Consider the following 15,387-nt stretch of genomic DNA (forward strand, 5'->3'; position numbering starts at 1 on the left):
AGCTGATGGTGGTGGCACTCGTAGGTGCACAGGGAGCACACCCTGGCAGACTGCCCCGCAGCTCATCCCTGCAGTCACAGCTGCCTCCAGGCACCAGTGCTGTAGTTTGGACTGCCAGGATGGGCAAAAGCCAGAGCTTAGGCCTTTACCATGACTTTATTCAGCTCCACTTTCTGATGGATCTCTGAGAACCAAACCTCTGCTACTACCAAACTGGAGTAACTCAAAAGTAGATTTGCTGTTCATTCCAAGGACAGGCTATGGGCTCAAGATCCCAGCTGTGATGGCTGAGGCAGGAAGCAGTTTGTGCTCCTTGTGCTCCTTGTACCGGAAAAATCCCGAGTGGGAAAAAGCTGCCACGGAGCAGGCTTACCTGAGGAGCTGCGTGGGAAGCTGCCATCCCCATGGATGACGTGCTTATTGGGCAGTAAGTGCACGTTGTCCTGCTTTCTCAAGACCTTCTTCTTCAAGGCACTACCAGGGTGTTTCATCTGCACACTAGGAGCTGTGCCATTGATAGGTGGTAGGCTAAAGGCTGCAGGGAGCAAAGAGGAGCTTGTAAGTGGAGGCAGCTGGACAGGGTGATGATATAAAGGGCCAGAAAATTTGCTGGAGCTGGGCAACGTCCCTTTGTTATTGCAAACAACTCCAAGTATAACAATGGTATACCACTTTATACCAAGTATAACGCTAACATGGGACATTGATCACGGAATCACAGAATCCTAGAAGAATTTGGGTTGGAAGGCACCTTTAACCACCATCTAGTCCAACCCCTGTGAGCAGGGACATCTTCATTGAGATCAGGTTCCTCAGAGCCCCATGTAAACTGGCCTTGAACACCTTCAAGGAGGGACCAACAACAGCTTCTCTGGGCAAATCCTGCCAGCTTTTCATCCCCTTCATTATACAAAAAATTCTCCCTAATATCTAATCTAAATCTACCCTCTTCTAGCTTAAAAGCAAACTGTGGTGATTCTTCCCCCAGGAAACCAGGAAAAGCCAGTATTGCTTTGCTTTTGTTCTGTTCCAGAGGCAGGCAGGGCAAGTTGCCAAAGAAAGTGCAGATAACCCTGCGTGATGCCCTCGGGCTGAGTGCTGCCTCCTCAGGGCCCTGCTGCTGCCCTGGGGCAGCGCTCACAGCCCTGCAGGCAGAGCCCCTCAGCCAGGATTCAGTCAGGAGCACTGCTTGCTCCTGGGGCTACAACAGAAGCCCTGGCTGGGGCTTCAGCACAGCTCTACAGTGCCAGCTCCTCAGCAGGGAGTGGCAGGAGAAGGATCACTGGTGTTTTCATCAGAAGGAATTGAATTTGTTTCTTTCAGGTTGCAGCCTGGTTGAAAAGCATTCTTTTGGACTCACATTCCTGGAGGCTGCTCTCCAGGAGAGAGTCTGAAGCCCCAGCGTACTTTGCAAGATAGAGTTTTCTACTCTGAAAGACTTTAGAGGTGAAGGTGGGAAGCTGATCTTCTGTTACTGACTCAGTGAGGCCATGGGCAAGACACTTCATGCCTCTGTATTTTTCTTTGGGAAACAGAATTAAATCCTAATGCAAGCTTCCACTCAGATGCAAGTGGAACAGCCCCCCCCAGTCTGATTGCAACATTGTGCAAAGGGCAAGCAAGTGGTCGAAAAGGATCACCACAAGTGTAGCCACCACTTACTTGCTTCAGCTGCATCCCCAGGCTCAACTATCTCTGGAGGAAGCTGCAAGAATCTTTTCTTTTGTCTTCTTTCCTTCATCTCTTCCACAATATGCTCTATGTCCTTTGGCTCTAAGTTCTTTTGAGCCAACTTCCACAATGCAGCACGGATCTAGGTGCAATGGAAATACAGTAGACTGTAAGCAGAGACACACAAACCAGACACAGCATCTCATCAGGAGCACAGAGTGCCATAGGCTTCAATGCAGCTCCATATACATTCCAATAGTTTCAGAGGAATGTCTCCAGTCCTCACCTGGATTACAATTACACACAGTGAGGTGGAACACTGTAGTGCCACAACCTTCCACTGCTGCAACTACAACCTATGTCAGGAAGCCCTGCTTGAAGCATGAAACTCATAGGAGTGCTCCAAGACAGATGAAGAGCTCACATGACAGTGAGCAGGCAGTTCAGTTCCTACAGGCCATGGCAGGAGAATGAAAACCATGTGCAATACCCAGCAAGGAGGGCTAATGAGCTGTAGCTTAACACTCATGGCCAGCAATTGCAGCTGTTTCTCACTTCCTGGCTTCTGAGGGACTCAGCTCTCAAGCACTTGGTCTCTGAGACCAGCAGACCAAAAGGAGGACTCCTTTTGGTGAAAACAAGTTGCAGAAACACTGATGTTAATGAGCAGAAAAATTGATAATGAGGGGGCTGTGAGATACAGCCACAAAGGTAACCAGGAAAAATCAAACTCTCCCATTTGATTTTGCAGCCTTGCTTACACTCAACATTAGAATCTTTGCTTCTCTGCTTCCAAGGAATGCACTTTGCCCACGTTCGCAGATGTGTAGCTTGCTCTGCCATTCAGAACTTCTCTAAAACAGCCTTCGCACCTAAAGAACGCTTCTGGCGTCACCTTAGCACCATCTCCAAAACAGTGACCTTGGCACCACTGGAAATAGCCAGGCAATTGCCCTGTAGCTGTGAAATATATTCCCAAGAGAATCCCCCTCCTTATCCTCCAGGAGGAGAAGATTATGATTTTCAGTGACATTTTGGGCCAAGCACTAAACAGCCACTGGAAAGGAAGTCTGCTCATCCCTGTCCTTATCCCTTACCTTTCCAAAGCCGTCCCTCAGCTCTTTGTCCCTCGTAAGACCATCGCTGCTGGGGTGATCCGTCTCCTTGGCCTGGCTCAGTGGGATGCCTGGGAATGGAAGCAAAGGTTCCTGTAAAGCTCTGGCAGACTTCAAGCCCCCAAAAACGCCATGCTGGCCAAAAGGCAAGACATGTTCCAGATTGTAGAGCTCTCCTAAAACACAGAGATTGGGATTGAGAGCAGCAAGGTACAATGCCTAGGCCCTCTCCCAAGGGATGGGCCAGTGGCAGCAGACATGACATTACTCTGTTGGCCAGCAGCCTGAAACCTGCTGCATGACAAAGGCCTCAGGCCCTGCATGCTGGAGAGCCTCTGTGTCTGATAGAGAAGGGCAGAGATGGAGATTGCTCTTGACAGAGATTCTTATCTGCCCTTATTCATGCTGATTTTAGTAAACATCTTCTTTCTGGTTCTTAAAAGAAGTCCCAGGTTCCAATACCTGTAAGCATTTAGATCAATGTTTTCTTCTCTTTGTTGGAATATTTTAGAGGAAATTCAAAGTAAATCACTGCATTGCTGAAGTGATACCCAAATGTGAACTGTGTTCCTGATACTAGATAATTCATTTTCCCCAAGTATTTTCCTTCTAAACTATGTGAGATTGGGTGGGTTTTGGGCCAGGCTGACTAAAGGCTGGTTTTCTAATTGCAGGTAGAACATTGGGGCTTATTCTGAAATACTCTCCAACAGAGCTCTTAAAATTCTGAGAACTAATCATTCTATACAACAGCTTCAGAGATGATACAATCAAGTAGCAGCGGAGTAGAAAATACCAATGTCTTAAATCAGGATTTTTTACCCCTGCAGAATGGTCAGCTTAATAATAAAAAAAGAGAGTTAGACATGGGCTTTGAGGAAGGAGGGCAATTCCAGATGGAAGGCAAGGCCTTGGAAGGTAAAAGCGTTTGGGAAGTTGGCAGGGAAAGCACAGATCCCAGGGTAACCTCCTTGGGACCATGGCAGTCAGTCAGGCCTGCAAAATAGACACACAAAATGTAACAGAGGCCATGACGCAATCTAAAGCATCTGAAGCTCTGTATTGCATGGGACACATTTCCTGTAAGCTTCTAAACAGCTGCACAGGGAAACATGCTCCTGCTGGCAGACACTGGAAGCTGGCCGAGGGAAAACCCTGCCCCACTTCCCCAGAGCTACAGCAGGAACAGCCTGGCCTCTGGGCTGCCCTGTGCTCTCCAGGAAAGGCTCAGCTGCACATGCACCCTCCTGCTCCTCTCCCTGCCCCACAGCTCAGCAGCCCTGCAGCTCCACGGGGCACTGGCAGCAGCACAGCTCCTTGCAGGGGGCACACGCAGGGCACAGCTGTTCCCTGGCAATGCGCACAGCCTCTCTGGGCTGCCACAAGACCCTTCCTCCCACCAGAGAGCGGCCCAGCTCCCACCTTACCTCTTTGTAAGGCTGATTCATGCTCCTGGGGCTCTTGGGCCAAGGCTCCCTGAGCCGGCCGGGAGCCCAGACCTCCATTCCCAAGGCCGGGGTCTGGCACATGAGCCTCCAAGCCAAACAGGTCAGCCAGTTTCCTTGGGAACAGAGGCATCCCAGGTCCTATCTTGCACCAAGTGCTCTTTCCCTTCTTCCTCTGGGTTTTTGTTGTAGATTCAGAAGAAGCTGTCAACCAGGTACAAGAGAAGAAGTGAGTTAATTGAACTCATGCCTTTACCATCAACCCATCTAATGGGTGAGGAATTCAAAGCGTATTTTAGTTACTGAAATGACTGCTTGTTTTTTTTATTTTTCATGAAACTAGCATCAGTTTAATTTCTCTGAACAATATGGAGCTGGCAAGCCAAGAGAGAAGAGCTCTACTACCTCTGTGGTGCCCGTTGCCTCCCCACTACTACAGGATTGCTTTCCTTACAAAGAGTTGGGAATTCACAGTGCTCTCTAGAATCTGACAGTGTCTAGGAAGTAATTGTTTTCAAAAGTGGTTTTCAAGGTCTTTGTTTCTGTAACTCCCACTCAGTTCTGGGTTGGGTTTTGCAGTTTTGGGGATTTTTTATATTACTCTTTACAACAAAAGAAGTTCTGGGACACAAACTATGGCACCACGTGTTAGATGCAAAAGCAGCTTTGCTTTCTCTATTAGATGTGCCCAGTATTCTGTGAGCCTGTATTTGTAGGGAGCAAAGTGTTCATCCCAAAGTTCCACTTTTGCTCTACTTACTTGTTCCAGGGGTTTATTCTCTGCTTTCTTTTCAGCAGAGACACCCAAACGCAACATAAACGCAACCTATCTCAAAACAGTTCTGATCCTGGCTAATAGTGACAATTCAAAATGTCCTTAATGGAAATAGCTGATGGCCGGTCATTCTGAAATACTCCCCAAGAGAGCTGTTAAACTAGGAGAACTAATTCTTTACGTGGATGCACAGAGAATAAAATCATATGGCAGCCAAGCAGGATGAGTGTCTTAAGACTGGATTCTTTCACCATGTAGAATGCTCGGGTCAGTAATAAGAGTGAAACAGGAAAGGTTTAAAGAGATAAGTCATTTCTAGTCCAGAATTAATGCAGAAAAAATATCACCTTATTTACTGAGCAGTACTAGTCCCTAGCTTCATTAAGCATTCAGATGCATATCAGCAATGAAGGAGTCATTCCAAAGGGGCCATACCCAGCATTTGGCAGAAATAACCCTGATCCCTAAAGGGACCAGGAGATCTGATCCCTTTTGCTGCATCAGCAGCATTATTTCTTCAAGTCTCATCTCTCCTATCATTACACACCCAGAGATGCCAAAGGAACAACAACAGTGTCAATGAGGCTTTCAACTTGAAAGCACTGTCTGACCCAGATGCACCAGACACAGCATTTTGTCTGGCACAATTCCACTTGTCAGGGATCAGGCAAGGCAGGGACAGGGACAAGGCAGAAGGCATCTCCTGCCCCAGCCTCAGCCTGCAACACTGACACAGGCAGAGAGAGCCAGGGAAGAGATTTGTCACTGTGAACCTGCCACAGGTGGCTTTGGGCTTGTGCTGTCAGAGGATGACAAACTCACACCCTGCCTAGGCTGCACCATTTGGAAGTCTCCCTCTCCTTCACTGGAAAAAATCAAAAGGACTTTCTATCATAGGAGGTTTTCCTAATTTCTGCCAATGCAAAACCAGGCAATATCCATGAATCTCCATCATATCTCAAAGGGTTCAGCTGAGAAACAGCCCCAGGGAAAGGCTTTCTCCTTCAAAAGCAGGAGGAAGGAGTGGGAACATTTTGCATTTCATGCTAAATGCCTTCTTTTTCCCTACTAATTGTGACACCACAATGATTGCAGGGAGATAAAAGGCATGTGCAGGGTAAAGAGGAAGGTTTCCTTTTCCTCTGCTGCATTTCCAGGGCCCCGAGGTACCACTCCAGCTCTTGCTACTCAACACTTCACACTGGAGGAATTTCACTGCACCACTTCTACTGCTCTCGGAGAGTCCACTGAGCACATCAAGGAATTAAATGAAATTTTTAAAAGAATGGGTTTTAACCAAGCTTTCCAAATGTCATCTCTGAGTCAAGAATACAATATTCATTCCAGGAAAGACATGCCCTCTACCTACCTGCATCTTCAGAATTCTCTTGGCTTCTGCTGCTGGGTCTTGGCCTTGAGAAAATGGAGGACAAAAGGACATATTAGGAGGTAGAAAGAGAAGGGCGGGAATGGCCATACCATGAAAGGAGGCATGACTTTTTAGCATGGTCACTGTGATGAAGGAGGAAATGTAACACATAAACACATAAAGATGAAAAGCTGATTAATTGTCCTTAAGCTTTCTGGTGCTGGAGTCACACAGAGCTGGCCAAGCTCTGGCTGAAACACAGCTGTCATTCTTCAGTTTGCATCATAACTCCCAATTCTGCTGCCTCTCCTTTTTGGAGCCAAGTGGCTCCTACAGCCTCTCTGGAGCAGCAAGAGCTGCTGAGCTGAGACAGGAGTCTGTAAGGAGGGCAGCTACTTTTGTGCTGCTGCCAAAGCTTGACTTTGCCTGCTCGTGCCTTACCCTGGTGACAGCCTTGTGCTACACGTGGTCAGAGCACTGCTGTCTCCTGAGAATGATATGGCTCTTTCCAGAACAAAATGGCTTTTTCTGACTCAGCTGCCAGGGAAGGATATTCACATGGCACTTTAAAAGCCCTACCAAAAATTTTCAATTGGAGTGATACTTCTGGGACTCCTGCTTTATTATTATCACTTGGATAAGCTTGATAGCTACATTTTCTCATGCATCTCCAAGCCAATATCTTTCCTCAGATACAGTCCTAGAACTCTTCTCTAGCACCATGCCCTCCTTGATCTTAAGCCCAGATCAAAATATTAAACATCAATCGGGTTATACATGTATACTCCAAAATTTTTCTGGCATCTCATTTCATCATGGAGGCCGTGGCACAGTGAAGTTACACCTGCTGATTACAGAAGCAGCTCCTGAACTTGCAGACACTTCTCCTGTAGCCAATATTTGCCCATGCATATTCTCATGGCAGCAGAAGTTGACAGTCAAGGATAACAGCATTCAAAGACCTGCAGGACCCTATCCCATGCAGTACAGTTCCCAAATGACACAACAACAATTACAGAGGGAATCAATAGCCAAGTCCAGCAAGGGACCCATCTTAAAGGTGCTTTGAATCCCTGCCTCCTCTTCCCCACCACCACCTTGGCTCTTGGGTTATATGATGCTGGGTTTAACATTGTGCTGGATCATTATGGATGGGTAAAATGATGAATACACACAGGTTTGCCTAAATACATGGGACAGTTCACTGTGCAAAATAATCACATGAGATGGGAGGAGTGAGGTGAGCAGCACACTGGAGCAGCAGACACATTGGCTTACCTCATCTCCTGGGACTCCTGGAAATCCAGATGGGGAGAGCTTGGCAGGGACCCTGCAGCACTGCCCCCAGGGGGACTGCCTGCCTTGCGTATTGGGGGGATCAGAGGCAGTCCCAGTGACCTCTTCTTCATTTCCCCACCAGTGGAATACAGCAAGGCAGCCTGGAAAGAGTAGAATACAGTGCTCAGATCAGGCATCCAGCCTTGCCCCCATTCCTGCCTCAAGACATTTAGACATGTGTTTGACTGGAACCTGACAGGAAAAGTCAAACTTACAGAGCAGATTGGCCTAGGACAGGGAAAGTTGACCTAGAAAAGGGAATTAGTGAGGGAGAGACCATGTCACATATTTGACACTTCTCCCCTCATGATCACTTCTCTGCAAGTGTGGCTGCATTCCCGGCTGGTATCCACATGTTTGATATCAAGATGTTCTGGGGTGCCACTGCCTTCACTGGCACTTTTGGATGGCTTGGGAGTGGGTTTACATCAGTGTTCTCTTGCTCTGCCTTAAGCACCCAACAGCCACTGCTGATCTCCAGCCATGGCCCCACAAAGCCATTCTGACGGATGCCAAAACCTGCTTTTCTCAAGCCCCTCCTTTCTTCTGCTGCTGCCCTTCCCTCCTACAGTTCCCCAGCAGCCTTTGAGCCCAGATGCTGCTGAGCTCTCAGCATGCTCGCTGCTCTCCAGCTCCCACACATCCAGCATCTCAGGCTCCCTGGCATTTGGGAAGCTCAGCAGAGCTCCCTGCCCTGCTGCTCTCTGCAAGCTCTCTGCCTGCCCAAGTCCCTCCAGGGCCCCCATGCCATGGCCATAAAGGGAGGTGGAGGCACTGGGGGTAGATGCACACCCATCCTTAGTATCCCATCATTTCTGGCCCAGCTAAAGAGTCAAATCAGGACCTGTTTCAACTTCACTGTGAAAGGGTCAGTTCCTGTCAGGGAAAAGGTCTCCCAGCTCTGCCTAAATCACATAATGTGAAAGTTTGGCACACAGGACTTAGCGTGGTCTCCTTACCTTATGGCCTTCTCCCTCGGAACTCACCTCCTGTATTTTTACCCTGTACTCATCAGAGCTGGTGCCATTTTTCCCAATCTCCTGCTCTCCGCTGCGTATCTGACTTGGTGGGGTACAAGGAGAGCTCTTCTGGATGGGAAGTAATGGTTTGGAGGGAAGGAGCATAGAAGGATTTTCCAGGGAAAACCTCTTGGCAAGTGGGTAGGCAGTCAGGTCTGCAAAGTGGAAACACAGAATGTATCACAGCCTGCAAAGCAAACCTAAAGCATCTGAAGTTCCGTATTTCATGGGACAGATTTCCTGGAAACTTCTAAACAGCTGCACATGGAAACATGCTCCTGCTGGCAGGAACTTGAGGCAAGCCAGGCAAAAACCCTGACCCATTTCCCACAACCTACCACAAGAACAGCCTGGCCTCTGGGCTGCCCTGGGACAGCAGGGAGCCCAGAGCCCTGTGCTCTCCAGGAAAGGCTCAGCTGCACATGCACCCTCCTGCTCCTCTCCCTGCCCCACAGCTCAGCAGCCCTGCAGCTCCACGGGGCACTGGCAGCAGCACAGCTCCTTGCAGGGGGCACACGCAGGGCACAGCTGTTCCCTGGCAATGCGCACAGCCTCTCTGGGCTGCCACAAGACCCTTCTTCCCAGCAGAGAGCGGCCCAGCTCCCACCTCAACTCTGTGTGAGTCTGAGCCATGCTCACAAGGGAAGAATTGAGTTACGTGAACTCCCACATTTATCATCAACACCTCTAATAAGTGTGTCAGTCGAGGGAAGCAATTTTTATTTATTGGGAAAATTTCTCTGGTTTTATTTTTCATGGAAGTAGCATGTTTTTAGTTCCTCTCAACAATATTGAGTTAGCATGTCTGAAGGGAAAGGTGGAAGTCTCCATTGGTAAGAGGGGAAAAAATATTCCTTCTTGAAACTGGCCTACTGGGAATCCCCAGGAAAGACCCACACAGCTGTGACTGCTAGTTCTGCAAACCACAAAGGCCTCTCAGAGAGCAGGCAGGCCTTTCTGGTGTTTCTATAGCACTATAATACCATCTTCAGGGTTGGACCCTATCAGCAAGCAGAGGAGGAAGGGGAAATTTATCCGTAGTGAAACCCAACATTAATGGCAGAGAAAGCAACAGGATTTGCATCTCATGACCATGTCCGATTTGGGGTCAGCTGTGGCCACAGTCCCTGTCCTGGTTGACAGTATGAGTGATTTGGCTACTGTCAAAAAGGAGAAAGCAGCGTAAATAACTGTGACAATGTTGTGATGCTATGGGTGTCCTTGCATGATCATCTGTAGCTGCCAGCCACCTACTCTGACACAGAGCCAGCACTGACCACCATGGACCAGTTTTCCCTGAAATCTGGGGGGATTGTTTTTCCATTCAGCTTCAGCCTTTCAGCTCCTTTTTATCCTCACCTTTTCCTTCCTGGGTCTTTCCTTTTCTAGTAAAATCCATCTTTGAAGCCGTGCTTCTGCCTGGCAGAAGTATCAGGGTTTGAATCTGGGAACACGCTCAGTGTAGACAGCGACGGGAGCTTGGTCCCAGCCTTAGAACAAGGCCGGGCGACTCCAAGCGCCAGCGCTCGGCACAGAGAGGCAGAGCCAGATGCGTCTGCTGCTGCTGGGGCCGTGTCAAGCACAACCTGCACCAGCCCAGCCTGAGGCTGCCCCTTTGTGACACGCTCCCCATGGTTCTCTCGTTTCCATGGCTGCAAAACCCCACCCCAACTCCATTCCCTTCCAATCCCTTCCCAAGGGCAGCCAGCCCTAAGCCCAGCCAGGCCAGGCCTGAGGGTTTTACACTCTCTGAGAAGTAGACCATCTCTAAGGCTGCTTTTCAAGGCCTTTATTTCTGTAATTCCTACTCAGTTCTGTGTTGCAACTTGTTGATGTGGGATTTGCTTTCTTTCTCTTCCCATCAAAGAAAGTGCTTGAACACAAACAATGGCACCAGGCAGTAGAAGAAAAAGCAACTTTGCACTCTCTAGTAGATGACTCCTAAATTCAGCTGGCTGAGAGCTGTAGGGAACAAATTCAACATCCAAACATTCTAATTCTGCTCTGCTTCATTGTTCCAAGGGTTTGTTTCCTGCTTTCTTTATTGCAGAGACAGCCAAACCCAACATAAACATGATCTGCCTCAAAACATTTCTGATCCTGGCAGTTCCTGACAATTTCAAATTTTCTAAATGGAAATAGCACAGGGCAGGTCATTCTAAAATACCCCCCCAACAGAGGAGATAAAACTAATCCTGCTTGATTTGGCAGAACTAAGCCTGAGCCACGGGATATGTGGGTCTGATCCCTTTTTCTGCATCTGCAAAATTATTAGCTCTAGTTGGAGCTCTCCTATCTATTCAAAGAACCTTTGCACTCCGCATCAGATGCCCCCAGTGTTCAGTGGGCCAATATAATCAGTGTATCTGTAGGGTGCAAACTGGCCATGCAAAGTTCTCCTTCCTTGTGGCAGGGGTTTGTTCCTGCTTTCTTTCCTGCAGACACACCCAAACCAACATTACAGTACCTGCCTCAAAACAATTCTCATTTTGACTGTCCCTGAGAATTCAAACCTATACTCAGAGGATTTCCCTGTGCCCAGGGACAGGCTCCAAGGCTGGACTCTCACCTGCACAGAATGAAGAAGAGCTGCTGCACCTGCCAGCGGCTCTGGGGTCTCGCAATCAGGGCTTTGAATGCAGCTTTTGCACACACTCTGCCCCCTGAGCCCAGCAGCATTCCTGGGCATCGGCACCACTGCTGCAGGCCAACGTGCTCCAGGCACAGCTGCAGGAAGGAGACTGCAACGCGTCCTGGCTGAAGGAGTCTCCAGGCTGCTGCAGCCCTTCACCAGTGCTGGAATCTGCTCTTGCTGCCATGGGGGGAGCAATAGGGGTGACGGGCTCTTTGCATTTGAGGGTGTTCTCCATGTGCTGCTGCTCGCTGGGCTGATACAGCTGTTGGTGCCTTCCCCCACAGCTGGATCAGGAGCCTGCCTGGGAAAATAACACTGCCAGTGCCAGTGCCAGCCACCCATCCCTGCCATGGCCCTGCCCATAGGGTGTCCTGCCCACCAAACTGCTCCAGTCAGGTGATGTGAAACAACATCAAAATACATTCAAATGATGTGTTGTCCACATTCTGGCAGAATCGTGGCCATACAGTCCACATGTTGGAGGCAGACTGCTGTTGGTAGAATGGGGGAAGCCCCAGCAGCTGCTCTCCCGATGGCTGGATGGCCATGGCAGCAGAGGCAAGCCTCCCACCGTTCCACTGCTGTGGGACCCAGTGCTTTGGGCTTGTTCCCACTGAACCCAGCCTGCTGCTACAGCAGCCACTTCACACATTTGATAACAAAGAGTTGGAATGGCACACAGCTCTTGACCCAAGAGCTACAAAATAAAGAAAAAAAGGTGGAGGGTAGGGGGCAGGGGAGTTAGAATAGTTAGTTCCTTTTTAATACAAGCGTATCTGGATTTAAGCAGGGACACTGGGCTAATCATACTGGGGACTGGTTTGTAAGCCTTGTCTCTAGCAATTCCCACCAGTCTGCAAGCATTTTTCACTAGAAAGATTTTCAGCAGATAAGATTTTATGACACATTCATAAGCAAGTCTGAGCCAGAAGTCAAAGCACAAGACAAATACTCCCAAAGCACAAGACAAATACTCCCAAATCTGCCACTGTTGGGGAAAGGAACCAGAAAAGCGGATGAAACAAGTGCCCTTGCAGCTAAATTGGCCTTTGACCTGTCCTGTTGGGCCAGTGTTAAGCTCGCGGCTTTGGCGGAGCTTCTGGCTGCTTGGCTCAGGGAAGCTCCATCTCTCGGCTTCTGCGGTGTTATGGCCAAGGGCTCACGTGGTAGTGCTGGAGGTCAAAAGGCTTTGTTGCTTGCTTTTCCCTTTTTGGAAAGGTGTGTGGCTTGTGGAAGTGTTCTGCAGTTTTCTTGAGTCGTTCTTCACTTGTAAATTCACTGCTGGCCCAACTGCCTTTTGGCTTTTGAGAAGGTGCAAACAGCAGAAGGGGCAAGTTTCTGCTGATCCGTTTAGTGATGAAGTCTGCAGTTTTGGCAAGTGCATTGGAGCCCAGAGTGCGGGTGAAGCTGCAAGTCCTTGACTGCTGTCTTGTGTTGCTCAGAACAGGAAGGCCATTGTACAATGGTGCCTGCTGTATCTGAAGTGAAATGGGCAAATTTGTGGCTGGAGAGCTGCATGGGCCAAAAGGAGCCAGGTTTACTGCTGGCCTTGAGCCACTGAGGATGAGGCAGCAAGTGGCCAGGTGGCCAAGAAGGCCCAGGGCATGGTGGCCTGTGTCAGCAGCAGTGGGGCAGCAGGAGCAGGGCAGTGAGCGTGGCCCTGTGCTGGGCAGCGCTGCGGCCACAGCTGCAGTGCTGGGTGCACTTGTGGGCCCCTGGGCAGCAGAAAGTCCTTGAGGGGCTGCAGCGCGTGCACAGAAGGACAGGGGAGCTGGGCAAGGGGGTGCAGCACAAGGCCAGTGAGGAGGTGCTGAGGGAGCTTTAGCCTGGACAGTGGGAGGCTCTTGGGGGACCTTCAGGCAGACTTCCATCAATCCCTGCATGACAGTGCTCAGCGTTATTGTTGTTTCTCTGCCAAACACGCCATCACTGCATCCAAGGGCTTTAGACACTGGAGTAGCTTACACTTCCCATCTTGTGGTTTGTGGGTTTCCTAGGAGGTGAAGGCCTATTCATTTTCTCTTTTTCCAGCAAGCAGGGATGCTTCTGCACCATCTTTCCTGCTCATATCAAGCTCTTGAAGGCATTCTGCACCCTTTTTGGACCTTGATCCAGATGGAGCTTTTGTGTTTCCAGGCCTTCATGCATGGCCTTTAAGATTACTTTGAGTTTAACAGTGCCTGTGACTTTCTACAGCCCAGGGAATTAGTGTGTGTTGTGTTAGGGAATTGAGCAGGAGGTCAATGCCCTTGCATTCCAGCTGCTCCTCAGAGATCATAGCACTTGTGGGGAGTTGCTGGGCTTTATTTCTGTTTCCAGCCACTTTAGCACCATCAGTGTGCTTGAGTCCAAGAGAACTTACCCAAGCACAGACGCATAAAGAGTGCAGTTCCCAGTGCTATGCTCTGGGTCTAATCCCTTTCCATAAGGACCTATACACTCCAGATTCCCTAAGAGTGTGCTTTTCTGAAGCAACAGGAGAGCAATCTCAGGATTGCGGGTGATCGGGGCACTGGGTACCAAGTTTTGATATGTGCAGCAACAGAGAGAACATTAAAGGGAGGTTATAGTAGAGATCTATCTGTCTATCTTCCTACCTATCTATCTATGTAACATTTCCATAATTGAATTTTCCTGGATCTGGTCCAAAGCAGTTGGAGGTGTAAAGGTCACCTAATTCATCCCTCTCAGGAGAGGATTAGAGACATGTTCCCTTGACCAATTCTGAGCAGGCAGAGATATTTCCCCCTCCAGATATGTTGGTTTTCCCCTTTAGAGTTGTTTTCCCCCTCCAGCCTCTTGTGCCCTGAAGTCCTCAGTTAATTTGTAGATTTCTGCCTGTCCTAAAGAGGTGGAACAATTCCATGTTTAGGTGGTGTTTGGTGACTCTGGTCATACATGCCATGCCATACGTGACACATGGTTTCCTTCACTGGCATCCCCAGGGCTGTGTAAGTGCATTCGTTAATGGGGCCTTAGGAGAGTCTCTGTTTCTGCTGGTCAGAATTCTCAGCTGACAAAAGAGGGAGAAGAAACATCTTGGTCCTCTTCCATATACTGAGGTGGCCATAGAGGCTCTGTGACCTCCATCAGAGATCTTTGCATGCATCCTCATCTCCTGAATGACCAGTTTTTTTAACAAGAGTGTAGATGTCAGAAAGGCAGGAATGCTGATGCAGGCCTGAAGAGAACGTGAACTCCAGAAGTGTCTCTCACAAGGAGTGAGCTCACCCAGGAAGCCACCTGCAGAGCCAGGATGGAGCTGTGGGACAGGGCAGGGTGTCAGTCACTACTGAAAGACAAACAGGACATGGCAGAAGCAGAGGGAGGCCCTCAGCAGACCCTTGAGAAATGCCACACCTTCCCTGTCAGCTGCCTGAGAGGCTGTTGGAGCTTCAGTCCCAGATGGCCCCTGATTGTAGGGCCAGGGTCACTTTGGAATCTCTGCCTCCCCTCGAACAGAGAATGACCCAGCAGAGCAGCAGCACAGTGCTTTGGGAACATGTGAGCCCAGCATTCTTTGAGTCTTGGCCCACAAAGCCCATATGGGAAGTTGAAACCCATCTTCTCTTGCTTTCTGTGCAGGTCCTTCTAGAGAAAGAGCAGGAGCAGATTGCTTCAACAGAGATGCCATGGCAGACTCAGGGAGAGCTGTTCCCAGCCTGAGAGCAGGAAGAGCAGCTCAGGCAGCAGGTGGAAGAGCCACAGGAGAATGGCCAGGTAAGCCTGACTGGCCAGGGGACAGAGGGAAGAGCAGGGAGAGGGGCATAAAGCAGAGCTCTTGGGACTGAGGAGGCCAGGAGTCCCACAGGCACTGGAAGCACAGAGCTTTGGAATCTGCAGAGATCAGCCCTGGGACAGGAGGTTTGCAATGGAAGCAGATGTGGGGAGGGAAGCAGAAAGAAGGGGCTGAATAAATGTGATTTTGAGGCTGCAAGACGAAAAAAGCTGAGCCTGATGGCAGCTCCCAGTCACTTGCTCTGCATTTGTGTGTACAGAACATCAAAGCAGAGCCACAAG

The sequence above is a fragment of the Molothrus ater genome (genome assembly GCF_012460135.2).
Source record: "Molothrus ater isolate BHLD 08-10-18 breed brown headed cowbird chromosome Z unlocalized genomic scaffold, BPBGC_Mater_1.1 matZ_random_MA35, whole genome shotgun sequence".
NCBI lineage: Eukaryota > Metazoa > Chordata > Aves > Passeriformes > Icteridae > Molothrus > Molothrus ater.